Source organism: Lycorma delicatula, chromosome 1 (genome assembly GCF_047948215.1).
Source record: "Lycorma delicatula isolate Av1 chromosome 1, ASM4794821v1, whole genome shotgun sequence".
Classification (NCBI taxonomy): domain Eukaryota; kingdom Metazoa; phylum Arthropoda; class Insecta; order Hemiptera; family Fulgoridae; genus Lycorma; species Lycorma delicatula.
This window is the reverse complement of record NC_134455.1, coordinates 311,467,416-311,489,960: the sequence shown is the minus strand read 5'-3', so window position 1 is coordinate 311,489,960 and position 22,545 is coordinate 311,467,416.

The window sequence follows — 22,545 nt, the reverse complement described above, 5'->3', positions numbered from 1 at the left end:
TCAATCTTTAAATTATTCATTATAAATTGGATATGAAAAATCACTTTTGATGTGTTTTATTTTAAAACTCAAGAGGGTTGTTAATTATTTTTTTCTTCGTTACAGCCTCTTGACTGGTGTGGCTTGTAGTCTTGGCGAAATTAATTAAAATCCGGAAGATAAAGGAAATTCAAAGATATCTAAGTAATTTATTTTTATATGAAGAAAGCTTTAATTAAAAAACGTAATTAATTAAATCTACGTGAAAACATTTTATTGGAAAATTCGGCTTAAATAAGAAAAGCTACAGATGCTTAATTTTACTTAATAGTTACATTCTTCTTGTGTTACTTCTTATCACTGTAATTCTACAAGAAAAAAGTACACAATAATTACAATAAATATAAAATACCTATGTAAGTAATTAAAATTTATCGAGAAATACATTTATCAAAATCAAGTTTATTTCAGCTGATCATAAAGACACAGTTAAATTTCTTCAATTTACCTTAATAATTTTGACGGGAAATTAGCTCTATGAATTGCAATATAATTGACATTAAATTACAAGCAATCAGAAAATATAAAAGGAAAAATATCTTTGCGATGGTCTAGAAAGAGGAACTGCCTTAATAAATTGTCGTCTACAGATGAACAAAGTACCGCATTAACAGAGAGATACCTTTTTCTTTAGTAATTTATGTAAACGTTTGTTTGAAATATCAAAAACTTTTTGGGAAAAATTCCTCTAAAAATGAAAATGGTTATCAGTGAAAACAAATGGTAGATCGTATTTTTATTTATAATTACTTGGTTTATAGTGCAGCTTTCCATTTCTGAATCATTATATATCACGAAGGAATAATCATCATCGTCATTGTTTCATAACAGAAAAGGATGTATTAATTTGATTTGTTACACTGTCTTTTCCAGTCTTTTTTACGGCTTAGATGCATATAAAACACCTAAGATACTTCTGACACCAAAAAGATTTTCTTTCTCTGAAAATAACAATATCCCCTATTCATCACCGTGCTGAATGTCATTTGCATTTCAGTAGACTTGGCATGCTCATATGCAGTAGTGTATTTGACTAAATGAAGAAGACATTAGGAGACCGCTTTACTCCTCATTTTAATTAGTGTGTTTTTCAAGAATTCTTGTTATTCTTGAAAATTGGAGATAATTTTTGGGAACAGAACTAGATAAGTCAGTTCCATTGCAATTTTGAAGCAGTATGACGATTTTTAAATTTAAAAAAAATATAAAGAAAACTAATTTATAGTTTTCTAAAGTCATGATTCATCTGCTGTTTAATAGGAATAAATTCCAGGTGCTTGGAAGAAAGGAAGTCAAAATCAGACGGCTAAAATATTCTTTTAAAAAAATATTTAAATGGATCGTGTTAGGAGTGAAGAAATTCGGACAAATTGAAGATTTCTTCCTGTCTGTGAATAGCCAATAAATTTAAATAAACATATGAGTCGAATATGTAAAGAACGAGTGGCAAAACAGATATTTACAGCAAAATTCCAAGTTAACGAGGGAATCGTTGGCCATGTAAAAATTAAGCTGTGAAGTTGGAACAAGTAAACAAGTCATGCAGATAGTAGAAAGAGATATTTCTATAATTACGCTGTTTTCAAAAGCAGTATTAATGTATAAATTCAAATAAATTTCTTTCTTTATCGTTTAGCAGCACCACCACACCTTACTCATCACAAACTGCTATTTCATCTTCCCTTCTTTTACTATTACCAAATGTAATGTTTTATTACTAAATATGAAATAATAAATAAACAAGCATTTATTATTTATTAAACGTTAATAAATGTTTGCAAATTGCACAAATTAGTTATGACTTTGTCACATGGAAACAATGATTGTCATTTTTCTTTTCCCGTATTAATTCGATGCATTCCACTTTACAATTACAATTTAGTTTATAAATAAGCTGTTATGCTTGGCTTAACATGGATTTAAAGTTCCAGAATTATTTTTTTTTCTGTTTACTAATGGCTTATTTTATTCACTATTTTCAGTCTATCACGTACCATAAATTTTTATGTTTACTCGTAACATTCAACTATTCTTTATTTTGAGTAATTAAATACTAGTTACTTAAATGTTATTTGAGTAGAAAAAAGTTTATCTTTTACCAAATGAAAGATGTACTGATTATACTTTCTAAGAAATAAATTTTGATTCTGGCTGATCATTTCTTGTTTTTTTTTTCTATGAAACCAAAAATTACACTCTTCTTTGTAAATCAAGTGTTGCAAATTACTTTTATAACATTGCGATTAATAAATTATTTTATTCATATTAAAGCAGCTTTGTACTCTTATTTTTTTGATAGAAAAAACTTAAAAGTGATAATGTCTAAAATGTTTAACCTTTCAACAAACATTTTTTTAAATAGTTATTTAAGAAAGCCTTAATTATTTGCACTTACGTTTTTGGAAATTATTAAAATCTTTAACTTTATTTTCACAAGAATCACCTATTCTATTTTTCAGCAGTTAAGATAAGATATTTTTACCTTTTCTCTCGAATTAAAAAAAATATATATACAATTATAAAAACACTGTATTTGCTGATGTACAATAAATATTTATAAATATTTAGAATTCATACGCTCAGCCAAAAAATGTAGCAAATACGCTTACATAAATTGCTTTAAATAGACGTTAAACGTTTTCTAAGGATTATACAAACTGTTTACTCAATACTATCGTCAAGGAAGTTATGTTCTTTCTACTAATGAAGATTTTAGACGAAATATACAAGACAAACAATGAAGAGTAATGTTAAAATTTATTTATTTCATGAGGAATAATATCAAAGTTTATTTAGATCCTTATTTTTAATAGGAAATCCCAGTTTATAAGCCTATCAAGTTAAAAACTTTTGACAGATATAAACGTTTTTATTATAAACTTAATTAAAATTAAATTATAAATCATAAGTAAATTATTAAATCCATTTAATAAGACTTTAAAATACTTTGGATTACAGAGCGATTTCAAACAATACAATTTATTATTATATTAAAAGTAATGTATGGAAATTAGCTTATACTGAAATTAATTGTAGAAGTAATGACACTTTAAATTTATTGATTAATCTGAGAATTTTTGGATTATAGAGAAATGTATGAGTTGAATAAAGAAGCTAATATTAAACAATTGCTTCATACATTAATGTAAATCTTTAATTTTTCAGATTTTTTTCAAAGTTTGTGACTGTATATTTTTTATATAAATTAATAAGCGGATAATTACTCTTTCAATTTATTTTTAAATAATAAGCAATGATTACTAAATAAAATTTGAAATACTGTTAATAGGAAATTAGTAGAACTTATTAAAATTCAAAAATGATAAAATATATTTTAAGCTAATTTAGAAATACCGAAAACAAATTCTTTTGGACAAACACGTGGTAAGAGTAGGATCTACATTTAATAATTAAAAACAAGAGATAAACATTAAAAAACACGACTACCAAAAAAAAAAAAAACCATTGCTCTTTAGTACAGGACAATTAAAGAGCGTGTGGGTGACAAATTTACACTACTGCCCAAAAAGGAGTTTAATGCATTTAGAGTGTATATATATATATGCATGTATGTTCCCCACCATAGTTGCTCAATCGGCCGAACCGATTTTGATGGATGACCCCGGGTTGGAATCCTTACGTTACCGTTATATATATATATATATATATATGTATGTATGTGTGTGTGTGTGTGTGTGTGTGTGTGTGTGTGTGTGTGTGTGTGTGTGTGTGTGTGTGTGTGTAATACCCAACTGCATTTAAATATTTTCGTTGAAGGACAAAATTATCTTATCAATGTAAGACCTGATGAGAAATTGATTATTAAATAACCTTAAATGATTGCTTTTTCTACAGCATGAAAAATATATTTAAACAAATTAAAATTGTTTGAAAGTTGAATCGTGACCCGTTATTTTATTTAATTAAATACTGCATAATGTTAAGTCCTTCATTTCCATACCTTGTTTTCTTTTTATTACTTCCATTTATTGTGTTTTTTTTTTTAATTCTATTTATTTATTTTTTTAAGTTTATTTTTACCTTTTTTATTTTTTATGATTGTTTTTATGTATTGTATTTAATCGCCTCAGGCGATTAAAAAATACAAAAAATGACCTAAAAATGTCACTCAGTTTTGATGAGGTCACCTCATGGTGACCATGAATTTGACCTTGACCTTGTTTCAAGGTTGAAAATATATTTTTAAATGGAATGAATTTTTGACCCCATCAATGAAAAGAGCTGAAAATTTTACAGTGGAATATATGGTCACACATATCACCTCGAAACCTTTTTGAAGGTCATACGGCCGTAAATTTGGTTTAGTAGTCGATCATATACGGTACCCGGCTAACACAATTTGCTGATTCAAGACAGCACCGGACAGCATTCCTCTTCTCACAACTTAGAAATCAGTGACTGTAAATATCTGCGAAAAGAATCCAGCACCCGTATAACACTATCTCTGATAGTAAGCCGTATGACCTTCCAAAAATTTCTAAGTACTATCACGTTGACTATTTGGAAACTGATTGTTCTAATTATTTTTTTAATTTACGTAATACTATTTGTGGTCGCCAGTTTGAAGTAATCAGAATTAAATCTTTTTGAAACCGTTTTGCTTCTCTTGTACAATTCCTTTAAAACAATGTATCACGTGACCATATGTTCCATTTAAAACGTTTGAGATGCTTCTGCTCCCCACCACTGTTGAAGGCTGAATACTCTAAACTGGGGATTATTGAGTGAGCCTCTCTTATCGGAGAAGATTTCCAAAGAGATAATCAGCATACTTAAAACAACAGTAAAATTAATGTGGACACAATCGTAGTCCTAGCTATCTGAAACACACCACCGGTTGGTCTAGTGGTGAACTCGTCATCGCAAATCATACAGATTTAAATAGATTTTTACCGATTTGAATACTAGATCGTAGATACCGGTGTTCTTTCGTGGTTTTTTTTCTCTACTCCCCTGGGCCAGACCGACTTGATGGTATTACGCCACCCAGGGGAGTGTCCGTTACTCTAATAGGCTCTCCCCGCCTACCGGCTATATACCGGCATGGCAGGTCAGGCCTACCGGTGGCTCTTTTGAGATTTTTTATTCTCTATTATGTCCTCTATGGAACCACATCATTAGGCATTTAGTCAGTTTCTCCTCACTCTTGACAGACACTTAGTATCTGCTCAGTAAATCTGCAGTTTTTCTGTAAGATGACTCCAAGATATTTTAATACTGTTACTTCCTCAGTATTATAGTTTTCAATTCGTATATCTACTGGCTGCAATACACGTTTTCCAGTGAATTTTATGTATTTACATTTTCTTCTTTCGTGGTTGGGTTTCAGTTAACCACACATCTCAGGAATGGTCGACCTGGGACTGCACAAGACTACACTTTACTTACATTCATACATGTCACCTTCAATCTTCCTCTGAAGTAATACCTTACGGTGGTTCCGGAGGTTAAACATACAAAGGAAAGAGCTATCTGAAACAAACCCATTATTGGCTGCCATTTTGGATTGGGCGATCAGAATTTAGTTTTAATTGTATCGCTTTTCTAATCTCATCGAGCTCTTTAAATTGATATAACAAATGTCACTAATCTTGTTTGAAAGTTTTGAGTAACGCTCCCCCACCAGCGTCAACAAGAAACCAATAAGAATGAAATATATGTTCAATGAATTACTTCCTCGGTACAAAGAATGCCGGAAACCACATCCAGTTATCTCGATTACATAAAAAGTTAGAGGAGGGTGTAAGTTACTTTCAGCCACACGGTATACTCGTCTGTCTATTCTTTCAACCATATGTTTCCGACTAATTTTTATAAATTTTTATACTAAAATATATTTAAAACTCAATGAATTACATACTATGTACAGATTTATAAGTAGAATGTCAGAATGATATCTGGATATGTGTTACTAGATATAACAATCCAATACTAACAAGTGATGGTGAAAGATAATTTATAATATTTAAAATTTGATTATACAAACAGTAAGATATTTTCCTTTGAAAATATTACACTTAATTATTTAAAAAACCTTTTACAGGACTACAGAGAAATTTCCTTCAAAAAACGAATACTCATAGAAATCGGATCTGGCGTGAAAAATATTAATTATAAACACATACAAGAAATAAGTATGAGTAAATTAAATTGAGAACCTCCTTCTTTTACTAAATTCAGTTAAATAGAAAAATAAAAATAATAACGCCAATCTCCTTGACGGAGTGGTAGCGTCTCAACCTTCATCCGAAGATCCTGTGTACGAATCCCGATCATGCATGGCATTTTTCATACGCTACAAATTTCCATTCTCATATGGAAAAATGACCAAAGCAGTCGATGACCCGTCATCTCAAAAAAATAAATAAATAAGAATAATAATATATTAGAGGAAAAATAGAGTTTGTAGAAAGAATAATGTTTTTGAGTATATCTGTACCCATTGTACTAGTATAATTACATTGTCAATACTTAATTAGAATTTTAAAAATGGAAAATAATAATAAAGAAGTAGGGTAAATAATTTTTTCATGTTTTAAATAAATCCTATTTTTTATTTTTCGATTTCCATATTTTATATTTTATTACGTCCGGTTCATCTTTATAATTCTAGATGTAAGAATGATATTGAAACAATCTAAAACTTTTGGATCCCAAAATTAGCATAATTTTAAGAAATATGCTTACTAAAAAAAAAAAAAAAAAAAAAAAAAATTATTCTGCATTTATTTTAATCGAGTGTATTTAAATAGAATTAAAATATTTTTTAAATGTTCAGTGATGGTTTCGAGTACCATTGAAAAGTTGAGATGCTGTGGGTATCCCAGTTGTACCGTGATACAATAGGTCGTTAGGATTAATAACTACTGTATCTCAAGAGTGGGTTGACTTTAATGTAGGCACACCCCGCACCTCATATGCATCATTTTCACCGCATAAATTCTTTAAAATATCTATTGTAGACCCTAACATCTCGTGAATGGAAGTAATATATAAAATATAATAAATAAGCTTTGACTGTACGAATAATTTACGAGTCTGGATAGTTATTCACGCAACTGTATGCAAGTTTTGAAGAATAAGTAAGACAAAAAATGTTTACTGCATTTTATAATTTAGTAATGTAACAATTTATTTTTCCAGTAATAATTTCGATGAACTACAAATGTGTTTAAACAGGAGTCGGACGCTGATAGTTGTCTTTTATTTAATCAGTAAATTACGTATTTGAAAAGGTAATTCAAATTACTCCAAGAAAAAACTATTAAAAGATCTTTAAAAAAGTTCAGTATTAAGTATGTTTGTTGAAGTTGAGCATTAGCTGGAGATAAAACGTCTTACCATTAAAAGCAGTATAAAGTTTTATTAAATATATACAATTGTATATTACTTTCCCGTCTAGATAGCGCTATAGCTCTAAACAGGAAAGTATTGTAATCGATCCAATTTGGGCATATGGGGGTTTCACCAGATCTTGACCTCACCCAAAAAATTGGATGGAAATTTTCCGGATGTTAATGGTCATATGTACGTGTGTTCGGTATTGACCTCTGAATAATCTTATATCTCCAGAACTACTTAATCGATTTTGACAAAACTTGGTCAGATTACTTCTATATATGGGGAATTTACGCCAAAATATTTTCGACTTAAAAGGTTTACGGGGTGAGGCTGTTGATCAAGTTCCTTTTCAGTATCTGAAGACTTCGCCTAATTAAGGTCATATTTTTCTTAGGCACATTTTTTAACAATTAAAGAAATTTGCAAAAATATATTTTTGTAAAATCGCATCCCATCCCGTTAATGCTGTTTAGTCATCTGTATGTTGTGACGTCACAGATGAGCAGTAGAATTATATAAATGAATAATATTTTAAGTGTAAAAAAGTAACTCGGTCTGGCTGGGTCTCGAAATCGATCGCCCTGTTGACTCGGTATCTGGTGCGTTTGGCCTCACGGCTACACCAATCCACTGACCGTACAAGCGAAATTTATTCTATGTAAGTTGTGAATTATTTTAGTTAGGGTCGAGCGTCACCGCTAGTACCGCCACACCGCGTGGTTTTGATACGGTATACGCGCAGTTAGAATCATTGAATTAAACGAAAAAATATTATATTTAAAAAAAAAAGATAAATATTTTAAATTAAGTTGTGTGTGTAAGCCGTGCACCAAAAATAGCCCACTGTCAACTTTTTTTAAAATACCGTATACATACACACACGCGCGCGCACACACACACACACACACGCGCACACATATATATATATATATATATATAAAAAATAACCGTTACTATATGACCATATTTCCTTCATAACTTTAGTAATTCAGTGCCATCATTTATTCTAAAAATTTCTCTTATTTTCTTGTTGCTAGTACAGCAATCCTTACCTCAATATAATAAATTCGGAATATTAGTGTCTATTTTTTTCCATAGCTTAATGCTAATGCATTAAGCTACGCATTAATGTATTAGACTGCTTGTAAGCAGTCTAATACGAGACATAAATGCGATATAAAAGTAACAAAGCCATTCCATTTAAAAAAATGTCTAGTTAATTAATATGAACTATACATTAATGTTAATTATTTAATGTTAATGTCTAGTCTATTAAAGAAATTAAGAAGTGAAGTGATTTCTATTGATTCATCACTAACCCTCTAATAATTTTACGTATCAAAGTCCTACTAGCAGCAATCAGTTTAACAAAAAATTGAATGTATAATGAATATCATTAAATTAAGAATATGCACACCAGTGGGAGACATTAGTGAGAGCTATTTTGTAATTGAATGTTAATTAAAGGAATTCCAGAGAAGATATTTTAAAGCAACAACAAATTATTTTGAGAAATCTGCATTATTAGATTGGCTTCACTCGTTAGAATAAAGCATTCTTTATTCCATTTTAAAAATTATCAACCATATCCCGTAAAAATATTTATCATGAATTTTAACCAAATTTATGTCGGTAGACCACTTCTCGAGATCAAGAATTGAGAGGAGTGGATTGAGATTAAGACAGAAATTTAAGTTTTATAGCAGGTTAAGAAATTTCAGTACTTAGGGACCTTTATAACTGATGACCTGACTTGCATAGTAGAAATTAAAACAAGAATATCAAGAAGTAAGCAGGCATTTAATAAGAAGGGAAGACTGCTGTGAGGAAAGTTAAACTTACCGTTAAGGAAGAGATTAATGAATTGTTTTATTTGAAGTATGAAGCTCTATGGAGCTGAAACGTGGAGGATACATCAGAAATGAATTGAGGCTTTGGAGATGTGGGTGTGCCGCAGAATGATAAATGTCAGATGGCAAGACCATGAAACAGATGAAGAAGTATTATGGAGACTCGGAGAGAACAGGAAAATGCTGAATGTGATTCAATATAAGAAAAGGAACTGGCTAGGACATTGAATGAGAAAAAGGTGTTTATTAATAGATGCGGTAGGCTTGGTGAATGAAAGGAAAGAAAGAGGAAGGAAGAGATTTCAAATAATGGATGGGATTATGAAAAAGAGAAGATATGAGGAAAGAAAGAGGTTATCAAAGAATATAACTATATATATAATATAGTTATCAATAACTTTTCGATTTTTAAGAAAGGGACAATTTAAAAAAAAAAATTGATAAGCAAGTACGCATGTACAGATTATTTTGTTTGCAAAATTTGGAAAAAATTGACACAAAAAGTTTACCAACTAATTGCTCCACATACACGGGTTTCTACAAGATTTTATTAAAACCTGTTTATATAATCAAAAGTTATTAAGGTTCAAACACGCCAACACACGTACATACGTGTACACGTATACGTTTGTACGTGTACGTACAAACATTTCCCACCACATTTTATTTTTTGCGGTCCCTGGATCATGAAACATTGAGAAATTAAAAACTCATACACCATTTTTTGAGTGATTACCTTAATTTTCTTCTTGTAGCATAGCTCTAGAGCTACGACTCTAGGAAAGTATAAATTATAATACTGATGAGCTACCAAGCATCGATTTATATTATTGCATTGTCTAATAAAATAACTCTACTGCCACATCTGATATGACGAAATTATAAATTATACATGCATCAAACTCAGTGATTACGCACGCAATATTTGAATATCTGTTGTTATAAGGGATGAATATGATCTCTATGTTTGGGTATTGAATTTGTGTGTGTGTGTGTGTGAATGCGCGCGCGCGTTGTTGTTCATATGTGCACATAAACGATCACTTCTAAGTGTGCAGTGTATTTTAAAGCATAAATCTGAACAGTTATAGCCTAATATGTTGCAAACGTTTGGTTATAATTACGGCAATTCTGTGTTAATTATTAATAATAATGATTACAAGCTAATAGCTAATCGATGTATATTAATTATTTCTGTATAATGAATGTAGGAAACATCCTATCTATCATTTAAATACACAGTGCACAATCAACGATTGGGCAATATGAAATTGTAGTAAAAGATTATTTATTACTTATTTCCAAACCGAGCACGCAGTATCAGTAAATTAAATTTATGATTTGGGTACATATTTTATAAACTGCTTCAGTTAAATTTTGATGTTGTCAGTAGAAATTAATGCGATTATTTTAGAAACACTCCAGCTAAGTATATAACAAGTGTTAGGTATATGGATGTGCACACATGCTCGTCTTTTGTTTACCTGTGCATTTCTACAATAAATTATGAAGCTACCACCACTAACATCATCATCATCATCATCAACATCTTATATATGTGTAATGACCTGATAACTCCCTTCCACATTCCTTGCAAAGCATGGAGTGAATTTTTAATCGTAGTGTTATCAAGAAATTCGTGTTACTATGACAGAAATGTACTGGCCAAACACTGAAACTCTTATCGAAGTAATGTACCATAAAATTCCATTTTAGCAAAACTTCTATCTTAACATTACAAATTCAATACAAGATATCATTTTGGATATTATAACTCGTACATAATGGATTTGAGCTAAATATCTTTCACTGTATTTAAAACAATTGTTAATAAAGGAAATATCACATAATTTTCCTTATTAAATTAATTTAAAAAATCAATTTTCTATACGTATTTTCATACGTTAATAACACCAAATTAAGTAATATTAGTTTATTGAAGATGGAAATTTTAAAAAACTGTATCTATGGAAAATTAATTATAGAGCTACATAACGACTATTGTTATAATTATTTTTATACACAACAAAGACTTGGTAATTAATTTTCAAAACATAAGGTTGCTATTTGACTGATTAATTTATTATGATTAAATTCTATTCTGTGAATCATTTTTAAATTTATTGAAATCAAAGGAATTGATTTCAAAAATAATAGAAGAAAGAAGCACTCAATTGCTTCTTTCTTCTATACTTTCTTTCTTCTTTTATTTTAAAAATTAATTTGTTATAAACAAACTATTTTTTAATTTAAAATGTTAATTTATTATTATTATTATTGCTATATTTTTTGTGTTATATGGGCATTGGCCTAAGGTCATTAGCCCTCGTCATATTGTTAAAAAATAAATTAAATCACCAGCAGAATCGTCAGATGTAAGGGTGTATAAGGACTTATTTTAATAAAACACAAAAATAACGGAAAATGAAACATTTATACAAAAAGGACACATATAACACTTACAGTGCAAATGACTGTCTTGTATTGCAAATGTGAACCCGTCAGTTTCAGAATATAGACAGCCGTTACAAAACAAACTAAGGAAGTTACTCATTAATTTCAGAGCATCTTGATTGAAATGGTTATTTTTTTCATGGATGGTCTTCTTCCATTGACGCTCTAGGTTGATTTCTGGTCTTACTTACAGATTTAGGATCTCCCAGTAGAATGTATCCTTCCTTCTGCCGTAGTAATATATTTCAGTAATTTGTTGTTGTACTTCACAAAATATTCTTTCATTTTTTCTCCTGCCTTAAAGAAAAGTTAAAGTTGTTGATCAATATTCTGCCTCCAATCTTCCTAGGTATTATTCGCTCTTTTTCCGAGCTGGGATGCAAATATCTCGATTTATTAAGGAGGGATCTTTTAAATCGTCTAATTCATCTATATCGGTACATGTCCATTGTATTATTCCAAAAGAATAGGTCTACACCGCCACAGCCTACATGTTTGTAGTTGTGATCAGGTTTATTGAGGAGAGTTTAGCATTGAACATATTTGTGACTCTTTTCTTGTATGCTTCTTTCAGACTACTTTTTATTCATTATCGTTGATCTTATAATTCTGCTTGACGCCAAGGTATTTTTATTAAGTTCATAGGCTTCCAAATCTTTAATGTCTCGAAAATTTAAAAAGCACGCCGTAGTAGTTACCAATACTTTCTCCGTGCAGATCTTTACACCCTTGTCAAGGCTGAAAGACATATGGATGTTATTATTATTATTATTATTATTATTATTATTATTATTATTATAAGAAATATTTTTCTTTGCAAGTGGAGGAAATAAAATTTTTAAAGAGTATTTTTATTACTTAAGCGGTTGAATTTGGCTTCATCCAAGTGGTGGTTACACATATCTACTTAAAGCAACTGTTAACATTATTTCTCAAAAGAAAAAAAATATTAACTATAAAAACAGATAGATGTAAAAATTAATTAACAATTTAATGTAGATAAAAGATATAATCAAGTATAATACACAAATATATAATATAATATATAAATGTATCCTGAAAATTTGAAAGCTATCGGTTGGCTTGTTCTCGTGGGATACTGTTGCGCAAATGGACAAATAGACAGATCCACAAACTTTAGTGTTTACATAAAAGACTGTAGTATTTGTAACGTAATTGTAAGTAGTAAATATTTATCATATTAAAATCATGCTGTTTATGTAAGTGGGCTAATTATTTTTCTTTTAATATCACACATTTTGAATTTTTATTACGATTCCTATGTTTACAAATCGTTTTGTCTCATTCTGTAAAGAAATGGAAATAAATAAGCAATTTCCATCTAAATCGATTATGAGTTGAGCTAAGAATTGACTGATACAATTCAAGATAACCGATTTGTTTGCGTATGTTTTAAACAGTAACAAATGAAAGACAAATTTTGTGACCAATATCTAAACAATAGTTAAATTTTATAGCTACAATTTTCAATAAATATTATTTCTTAATTTCTTTCATCACTATATCCATGTTAACAAAATGCATGGGTGTCCTTAGTGCATCAAGGATTATTCAGATATTTACGTGTGAGGTCTTCAAAAGCAAAAGGATTTGTTTGAAAAAAAGGAATATCCTAATATTTCAATTTATTGTTTTTTTTTTTAATAGAAGAAAAGAGAATCCCAACCTCTTTTTTATACAGAATCTTACTGGTTCTTAAGTAAACCTCGGTTTAAATAAAACAGCATTTCAGTTTCTGTTAATTTAAGCGTGAATTAAGGTGATAAGGTTTAAAATATATTATCCTGCTCCTTAATTATGAAAACTACCCTGAAAATTTCTATAATTTTGATATAAAGCTATCCTTATTAATATTTTTTTCCATTCACTGGTTAAAAACATCAGTCTTTCATATTTTGATAGATTCGTTAATTGTTAATTTAGTAAAAACTGTGAGGTAAGAATTATATCTTGATATGTTACTTTTATCATAGTGTTAATATATTTTTATACATGTTAACTTAAATAATTCTATTTTAAATAATTAAATATTATTTTAACACTTTTTAAGTTCCTTAGTACGCTGATTGTTAAAACACAATCACTTTTTGCTTTTTAAGAAAACTAATTTGATATTTCTAATTTATATAGGATGAACAATAATAGCTATGAATCACAATATGAACATTGTAATAAATCAATTACAATAATCATCATAGATTGTAGAACGTGTAAAAATGTTTCTCTCTCATTACAAATTTACTATTTCTTTAATAGAGATTTTATTTCTCAACAAAAATAAACAATAAAAATAGAAGTTCGTTATAAATTTAGAAGTCACTCCTAAATTTTAGTACAAATATAAAAATTATTAATTGCTGTTTTCTTTCTTAAATTAGCGTAAGAAGCGTATTGTGAATCAATAAATGTTTACATCAAACTAAAAAAAAAATAATGACAGGGGGTAGCAATTAACGCAATTTAATTAAGTTAGAATCTGACGTAAGAATAATTCTATGAAAAATGTGAATAAATTTTTTTTCAATGAAGAAATTGAAATAAAATTATAGTATGGATTTCTTTACGACTAGATAATGGTGATAAATTATCTTATCTCTATCTATGATTAATAGGATCGGTTGAGAACTTATCCGCAAAAAATACACGGAATACAGGCTTCTTTGCAACATGTAGCAACATAGTGAATGACTTAAAAATGATGACAAATTACTGGAAATTCTAAAAAAGAAGAAAACTTAAAATTTCAACTCTCATTCTGTAGATAACTGATTATTAATTATCTTAAAGAAAACTACTAATTCGTGCAAAAAAAATGCTTAAAATTAAAAGAAAAACGTAATTTACAAATTAAAGTAATTTATATTTATTTTTTACGGGTTGAAACCCAATCGCATTTTTTTGACCTCGTTAGACTAATTTTATCATTAGGTTAATCAATCACTTTTTTTTATTTCCAAAAGTTTCGTTGAAATTTATCGTTAAAAAATGTGGTTAGTTTTTAAAAAAAACATTACATTTTCGGCGAACTATAGAAACTAGTACGAACCTACTATAGTTATACTACGGTTTTTAATTAGTCTAATACAAAATTACTTTACATAGCCTGTCTTTAAATTTAAGGTTTCTTTATTATCTGTATGTATATAAATTAAAGTTTACGTAGATGAATAATATTCTTTGAATTACGTTTCTAATAAATTATTCTTCAAGTTTTGTTTACTGGTATTTAAAAAAAATTGATATGGATACCACACGGCTTCCTTTTACGCCTTTTAAATTATATTCTGGTATAACCATTTTTTTTTAAATGAAAAGCACATAAAATTTTATTTCATTAATAAACTTCGGATATATTTTCTTTGTTTTATTGTTATTGAATTATTATTTATCGTAATTATTTTTTTACAATCAGAAGTTAATAATTATTAATAAATCTGTATATTTAAATTAAAACAAAAAAAGTTAAAAAAAAAGGAAGAAAAAGGAAGTCGGATTTCAACCGATGTGCCCTCACTTCCTAAGATCAAAATATTTCATTAATTAGAGTTTTATTTGACTTTTACTCTGGAACCAATGAAAATAAGTACCACTTATTACATATCGATAAAAAGCTCTCAATGAGAGCTCATTACTGCAGTTAAGAAAAAGTCCAAAATCCTGTTTGTTTGATTTTGGGTTTTTTGGAATCTTTCGGTCCAGTCGATTGCAATAAAATCGGGAGCAGCACAACTAGATGCTACAGCAGTCCTAAATCCTAATTGTTCTGGACTTTATTATAACAACTGAAGATAAGAATTCTGAGGCACATTACTTAAATTTCTCTGGTTAAATATAAAACCACTAAGTCTGCTTATAGTTTATGTCCTAAAAATTTTATTTTAACCTTAAAGTAGAGATCAGAGAAAACGTTTTGCTAACTTTTAAAGTTTAATTAAGATTTTATTTTAAGATTAAAATTCATAACTTAAAGACAATATAAACTAATTACAGCTAAGTAAATCTATGAGAGATAACCCGGACTACTACTTCATTCATTTTTTTAACAATAGAAATGTAAAAAACTTAAATAAGAGCGTAGTAACAGTAAATTCTTTTTTATTTGTTAATTTGTTGTTCCTGAATATTTGAAGTACTGATTATTTCATCGGATAATAGAGCTAAGAAAAAATAAATTTTGTAGCTTATACTCTACAACTGGAAACTTAAGTATTTTAATTAATTTCAAAGAAAATTTGATTAAATCTATTCAAGTTAATACTTTATTAATATAATTAAGTGGTTAAAACAATTTACTTTAAAAACACTTCAGATTATTTTTCATTTTCACAAAGAATTTCCCACCATTTTCTTCTCTAAATTCGAATGAAGTAACTTTGCTTAACTTTGCACAAGAATGGCTGCTTAAGTTGAGAATAATAACTTGCATACGCAGAACGTCTGCATTGGAATTAATCTGTAGTTACTGCATCACTTACCGTCAGGTATACAACAGCATCGTTGGTTACTATGGTGACTCCGACAATGGTTGCAACCTGGATCAAGTTAATAGGGATGAAGAAAGGGCTGTGTTGCTTACGTATCCTACTGCATCCATAATTCTATAATAAATAATACCCTAGAGATGTTATTAAAATGGTAATGCATACGAACCTTTATTGTAAAGAACAATGCTTTCATACCCTCCCTCGACATTTGTATGATTTTCCCCTCAACTTTATTCCATATCCATTAAAAACAGCTCACGTTTGTAAGCATTAAGTAGTATATTTACGTAGGCCTACCGTATTAACAGGTCTTCATGGAGTAAGGAACAGTAGTGAGCTATTAAAATAAGTTACCTTAATTCTCTACTATCTTCTTTTCGAGATTTTGTTTCAGACTTCAGTATTAAACTATAAAACATAAGGAAAATTTTTTATTAATATTTTAAAACAGAATTTAACACAAATAAAATGAAAGCTGAACTTCATGAATCAGAAACGAGCAATACAAAAAATTAACAAAACCCTAAATAAATAACAAAGTGTCGTCAATCTCAAGTAATAACTAATTAGACAGTAGATTTTGAATATTGTTTTTTTTTTTTTTTTTAATTATTTCGTTTTGTCGATCTATGTGCGCATAGTGTAATAAATTAATATTATTATAAATTTAAGATTTTTCATTACTAAAGGAAGTTGTAGTTAATCAGAAGTAAAAATTAAACTTTCGTTAATCGGGTTTAATCAATAAACTCATAACACGTATATGTCATGCTTGTCTCTTCGAAAAATAAAATTATTTTCTAATTATACTTAGCAAATAAAACTCATCCAATGAAATCCACCAGGAACTTTATACTAATGTTACCAGCAGCTGTTTTAAAATAAATGAAGCTCCATTTATTTTAAGGATAAAGCACAGCCTTAAAGTTATCCTAAAGAAATCCTTCAACCATCCCCAGAATTATGTTTTAAAATAAAAAATAACCCATTCAGTTAGAGCCTCACTCAGGGAATAAAATTATTCTTTAACGTAAAGAACGTTCCGACATCATAGTAATGTAATAAAATATATTACTACCATTATTATTTTTATCGGTAGAAATATATTTAATGTAAAATACAAAAATATGCAACGAACTAACGCTACCATTATTAGTAAATAATAAACAATTATGGATTTTTGTTAAAAAAAAAATTTATTTAAAATATCGTATAAAATATAAAATTTTAATAATTTAATCTTTCATTCAAGCTAAATCACTTTTATAATCAATAATAAATCTGACAATTCATTGACAAAAAAATTTGAAATATTCCATTATTTATTTAATCTTAATAAAATTGAATTTCATAATAGTTTTCATTTTCTTAGGATTTTAGACTGATAATATAGAAAAAAGGTATTATATTGAACTATTTGCTATATCATATTGAAAATTACAAAAAAAAATTTATTTCGTTAATAGATTTCACTTATTATACCATAAAACCCGTGAAATTTCATTTTGCAATATTCAATGTTCTTAAAAAAGAGAAAAAAAATTATTGGACATTATGAACAGTAACTAATTTGTTCATATTACATTGTGATAACATTTAAATTTTGAAATGAAAAAAATATCATACATTTTAGTTGGTGTTGTTTCTATTAAAAAAAAATTATCGTGGTTTTAAAAACCCACCCGGTTGTTGTAGTAGTGAACTCGTCATCGCAAATCAGCTGATTTCAAAGTCGAGAGTTCTTAGGTCCAAATCATGACAAGTCAAAAAATGCCAGACAAATCAACATTCTTGCGGCCAGCTTCGATTTTTTGCTCGAATTCTGAACAAACTCCCCCATTAGATGACCCGGCAGAGAATATATTTTCTGCTGTAGTTGAAGCCGCTGAGCAATCTATGTCCAGTGGTACGGGTCGTGAGAGAGTAGCTCGATGGTGGAATCGGGACTTGACTGCGATGAAGCGGACAATGGGCCAGCTCAGGAGAACTGCAAAGCGTGTGGGTCATCCTGATCGGCGTGCATCCTTGTTTGCAAACTATCGTCGGAAAAGAACCGAGTATTTTCATAAGGTTCTTTTCACGCTTCTTCTAAGCGTGACTCCTAGTGCTCTTTTGCATAAGAGGAAGGAAATAAAGACCCTTTAGAGTGTCGTCTACGGAGTTGTTGGTCATAAGAAGAAAAAACACACTCTTCTGTCGGTTCTTTTGATCCAGAATGGTGTTGTATTAGACAAAGATCGTGTCCTCACTTTTCTCCTGAACGATCTACTTCTAGATGATACTGAAATTGGTGAAAACGCTTATCATCGAAGTGTTCAAAGGGAAGTGTTAGGGTTTTCGCATTGAAAATTTATTTTCTTCACTGAGGCGTAGGTCCGCTACGCAATCTGTAGCCGGCTAGAAATAAAGCCCACGGAGAAAATTGTATCAGAGTGGAACTCTTTGTACGCACGTTGTCAGTGATTTTTGGTTCCCTGATTAGGGTTTATAATGGATGCTTTTTGTTGGGCATTTCCCAGTGTGCTGAAAATGTGGTGAATTGAAACTACTCTTCAAAGGTGGCGACAAGAACCCCACTGAAAGTTCTTCTTACCTCTGACTCTCTTGCCTGTAGTTGATAAGGTTTTTGAGAAAGTCTTGTACGTGTGCATCAATTGTAGATTGATTTCTAACCACATGCTGATGGACGACTAGAATGTTTTCCGTCTTTGCAAAGACACAAAGGAGCAAAGGCTATTCTTAGGGTAATTGATTTGGATTCGACCAGTGCAAATATGTACTCGGCGTCTTTTTGGATATATCCGGGGCTTTCAATTACTTGCGGTGACTCTCTGCCTCTTTTCAGTTGCAGCAGCATGATTGCACGACAAATGAGATTGAGACTATCTCGAGTATATTTCAGCAATAGAACTGTCATCCTTCGTGACGGCGGCTCGGATGTAGGAAAGACCCTGTCAAAAGGTTGTAGACAGGGCAGTGTTTTAAGTCCACTCTTCTGAGTCGTTAAATTCAACTCTTTAATGCGGTTGTGGATTCCCAGTGGCTGCCGCATCGTGGCTTATGCTGACGATGGGTTACTGCTAGTTGGGGGTAACTTGTGTGCTGAGATAGAACTTAGAGCAACACAGGCAAGCAAGGTACTATGATTGTGAAGTCTTCAGCATGAGGTGGTTTTCAGTGCGGAGAAAACCACTATGTTTGTTAAAGGTCAGCTAGCCGCAACCCGTCACCCACGGGAAGTAATATTGAAAGTGCCTTCCAATTAGGTGTCATCTTTCAGAAATATCTGGGTGTCATCCTTGATGAGATTCTTCAATTCAGGGAGCACCTTCGGTTTGTCGCAAGGAAGACTATAGATGCCTTCTTTGGTGTTCGTAGAGTCATCCATCTTGATTGGGAATTGAATTATCGTACCATGAGTATTCGTTACAAAGGTGTCTGCAAAGCCATAATGTTATTCGATGCGCCCATCTGGGCTAATCGATTACAATTCCATTACTATAGGGACATTTTATTGCTAGCCCAGCATCTTCTATTGTTATCTGTAGTTGATTGCTACAGAAATGTATAGAGAGACAGTCTCTGTGATTGCCGTCATAAAACCTATTGACATTTTATCTAAGGAAAGTAGCAAGCGGTATGTTTCTAAGAAGGGAGGCCTTCTTACTTTTGGACGTACGCAAAAGATTGAAAACGAAGCTTTGACTCTTTGGGAGTTAGGTGGAACAATCGTTCTACTGGTCGACACACCATGGCTTATTTTCAAATGTTAGAAAGTTGCGAGCAATTAGGTCAGTTTTCCTCAATCGGTACACAACTCAATTCCTTTCAAACATGGTGGATTTCGGAATAGTTTGGCTAGGTTTGGTTTGATTTACTTGGGCTTGTGCTCGGATTGTATGATCAATGACATGTTAGTCGGGAACAAACATATAGGACAATGTCCTATATGTTTGTTCCCGACTGAATACACCAGATTTGTTAGGGAGCTCGAGAGAGTAAATTCATTTCTTGATTTGCGATTAAAATGGAAAACTCGCATAGAATGGACTATTCGGTTTCCTCCGTTTCCTCATCCTGAGCAGAAAGATTGATATAACGATTATTATAATGCTTGATGTCGGCGGAACAACGCCTGCACTGCCGAGGGCATGAATTCCCATGAAGCCGTGAGGTGTAGCCCCATCTCGTCGATAGTAGTTTAAGTGAAGGAAATGTCACGCAAGACTCTGCGATGGTTACCTACCGGGTTGGTCTAGTAGTGAACGCGTCTTCCCAAACCAGCTGATTTGGAAGTCGAGAATTCCGGCGTTCAAGTCCTAGCAAAATCAGTTATTTTTACACGGATTTGAATACTAAATCGTGGATACCAGTGTTCTTTCGCGGTCGGTTTTCAATTAACCACACATTTCAGGAGTTGTCGAACTGAGACTGTACAAGACTACATTTTATTTTCACTCATTAACATCCTCATTCATCCTCTGAAGTATTATCTGAACGGTAATTACCGGAGTCTAAACAGAAAAAAGAAAGAAAGGACTCTGCGATGGATCTGAGTAGGAGTAGGAGGTTTGTCCACCTCTCCCTGGTAGAACAGACCGGATTCCATAATTGAAACCAAGTCAGGTGTATGAACCAAAGTTGAGTTCACTAAGGAAAGTAGGAATAAACTTCGTTGTTGCGAACAACACTTTTAGTTGTATGTTGTTTATTCATTTGTCTCAAATTACATGAGATATTTACACACAAATTGGTTCTATAAAGTTTAGAACTAGTCGGGGGTTTTGTACTTTCGCGAACTCGGTTAGCTAGTTCAGAGGGTTACGAATTAGAACAGTCATGATTGTACGAAAGAAGCCTACAGCGAAGGCGAAGGCTGAGTCATTAACTCACTGATGCAAATATCTACTGTTGCATTTTACATCGGTGGCATCCCAATAATGCATGGTTTATACATAAATAGTCATAGCTACGACTACTGGCACACTGTGGTATGATTTATCTCCCTCTGCCAGCCGGTGCTGAGACGATTGTTTTTGTTGATGACATTGCCGCACTGGTTAGTGGGAGGACGAAGGCTGTGCTGGAGACCAGAGCAAATGAGAAGCTAGACAAGCTAGACTTGGATGCAGGAGTACGGCCTAACATTAGCTCCACACAAATGCAGGTATACAACTATTACGGGAAGGAAAGTGGTGGGAAAGATAAATCTAAATACTTGAGAATTCACATAGACAGTTCTTATCGCTTCAGTCAACATGTAATCGAAGCGAGTTGGAAAGCCAAAAGGGTGCTCAAGGCGCTTAACCAATTGCTGACAACTCAGGCGGCCCCGCGGTCCTCCAGACGACGAATTCTGATGTCCACCGTCACGTCAACGTTACTTTATGCAGCTCAAGTGCGTTTGGAATGCAAAGGAATTTAAGGCAATTGCAGGGGATTCATAGACGTACCCAACTTGGCGTGATTTCAGGATACAGGACTGCATCCTATGAAGCAGCCTGTGTCATACGGTGTCAGTTGGTGGTTGGGGAAGCCCCCGTTAGAGTCACAAAGACACATCCCTGGGCCGTGTATACTTGAGTGGATGTCCGGCCCAGGGATGTAGGGGAAAAAAACCTGTGTCATAGCTTCGGTTTTGCTCATTGACCTACAGATTAAAGCATGGACCTTAAAATATAATGGGATGGACAGATCAGAGGTTGAAGTATTGGTCATGAATGATTGGAAGGCTAGATGGAGGGCAGGAATCTGCTCGGTGTGGACAAGAAAGCTTGCTAATGATATGGAAGCGTGGTCGGCTAGAGGCCATGGCGAGGTGGGTTTTTATACTACACAGATGCACACTGGCCATGATGCTTTTTAGGAGTATTTATTCAGATTTGGAAGGCGTGTTATTCTCCAATGTATGTTTAGCTCTGTGATTGACAGGGCAGAACATACTCTTTTTGCATGTGTTGCATGGAATGTTCTGCGGAATATACACAGTTTGTCTGGATTGAATATTGATAACTTGGTTCAGCATATATTGTCGGCGGAATAAAAGTGTAGGGCGTTCAACGCGTTTTCTACGGCGGTAATACGCGCTAAAAATATTGAGGGTCGCTTAAGTTGTTTAGGATAGGGCAGGATTGACAGCCCCGGTTATGAGGGCCGGCAGGTCTAGGTGTGTCGATTCCAATGAGCAGCCGTGGACTCCATGGGTCCGTTAGGGTGACGTTTAAACTAAAATAGAATACCGATGCAGGCACCATTAAAGGTATAAACTAACGCATTAAGAGAAAGCAGAGAAGTGAGAGAAACTAGTGAAGAGAAAGATGATAATAGAGAGGAAG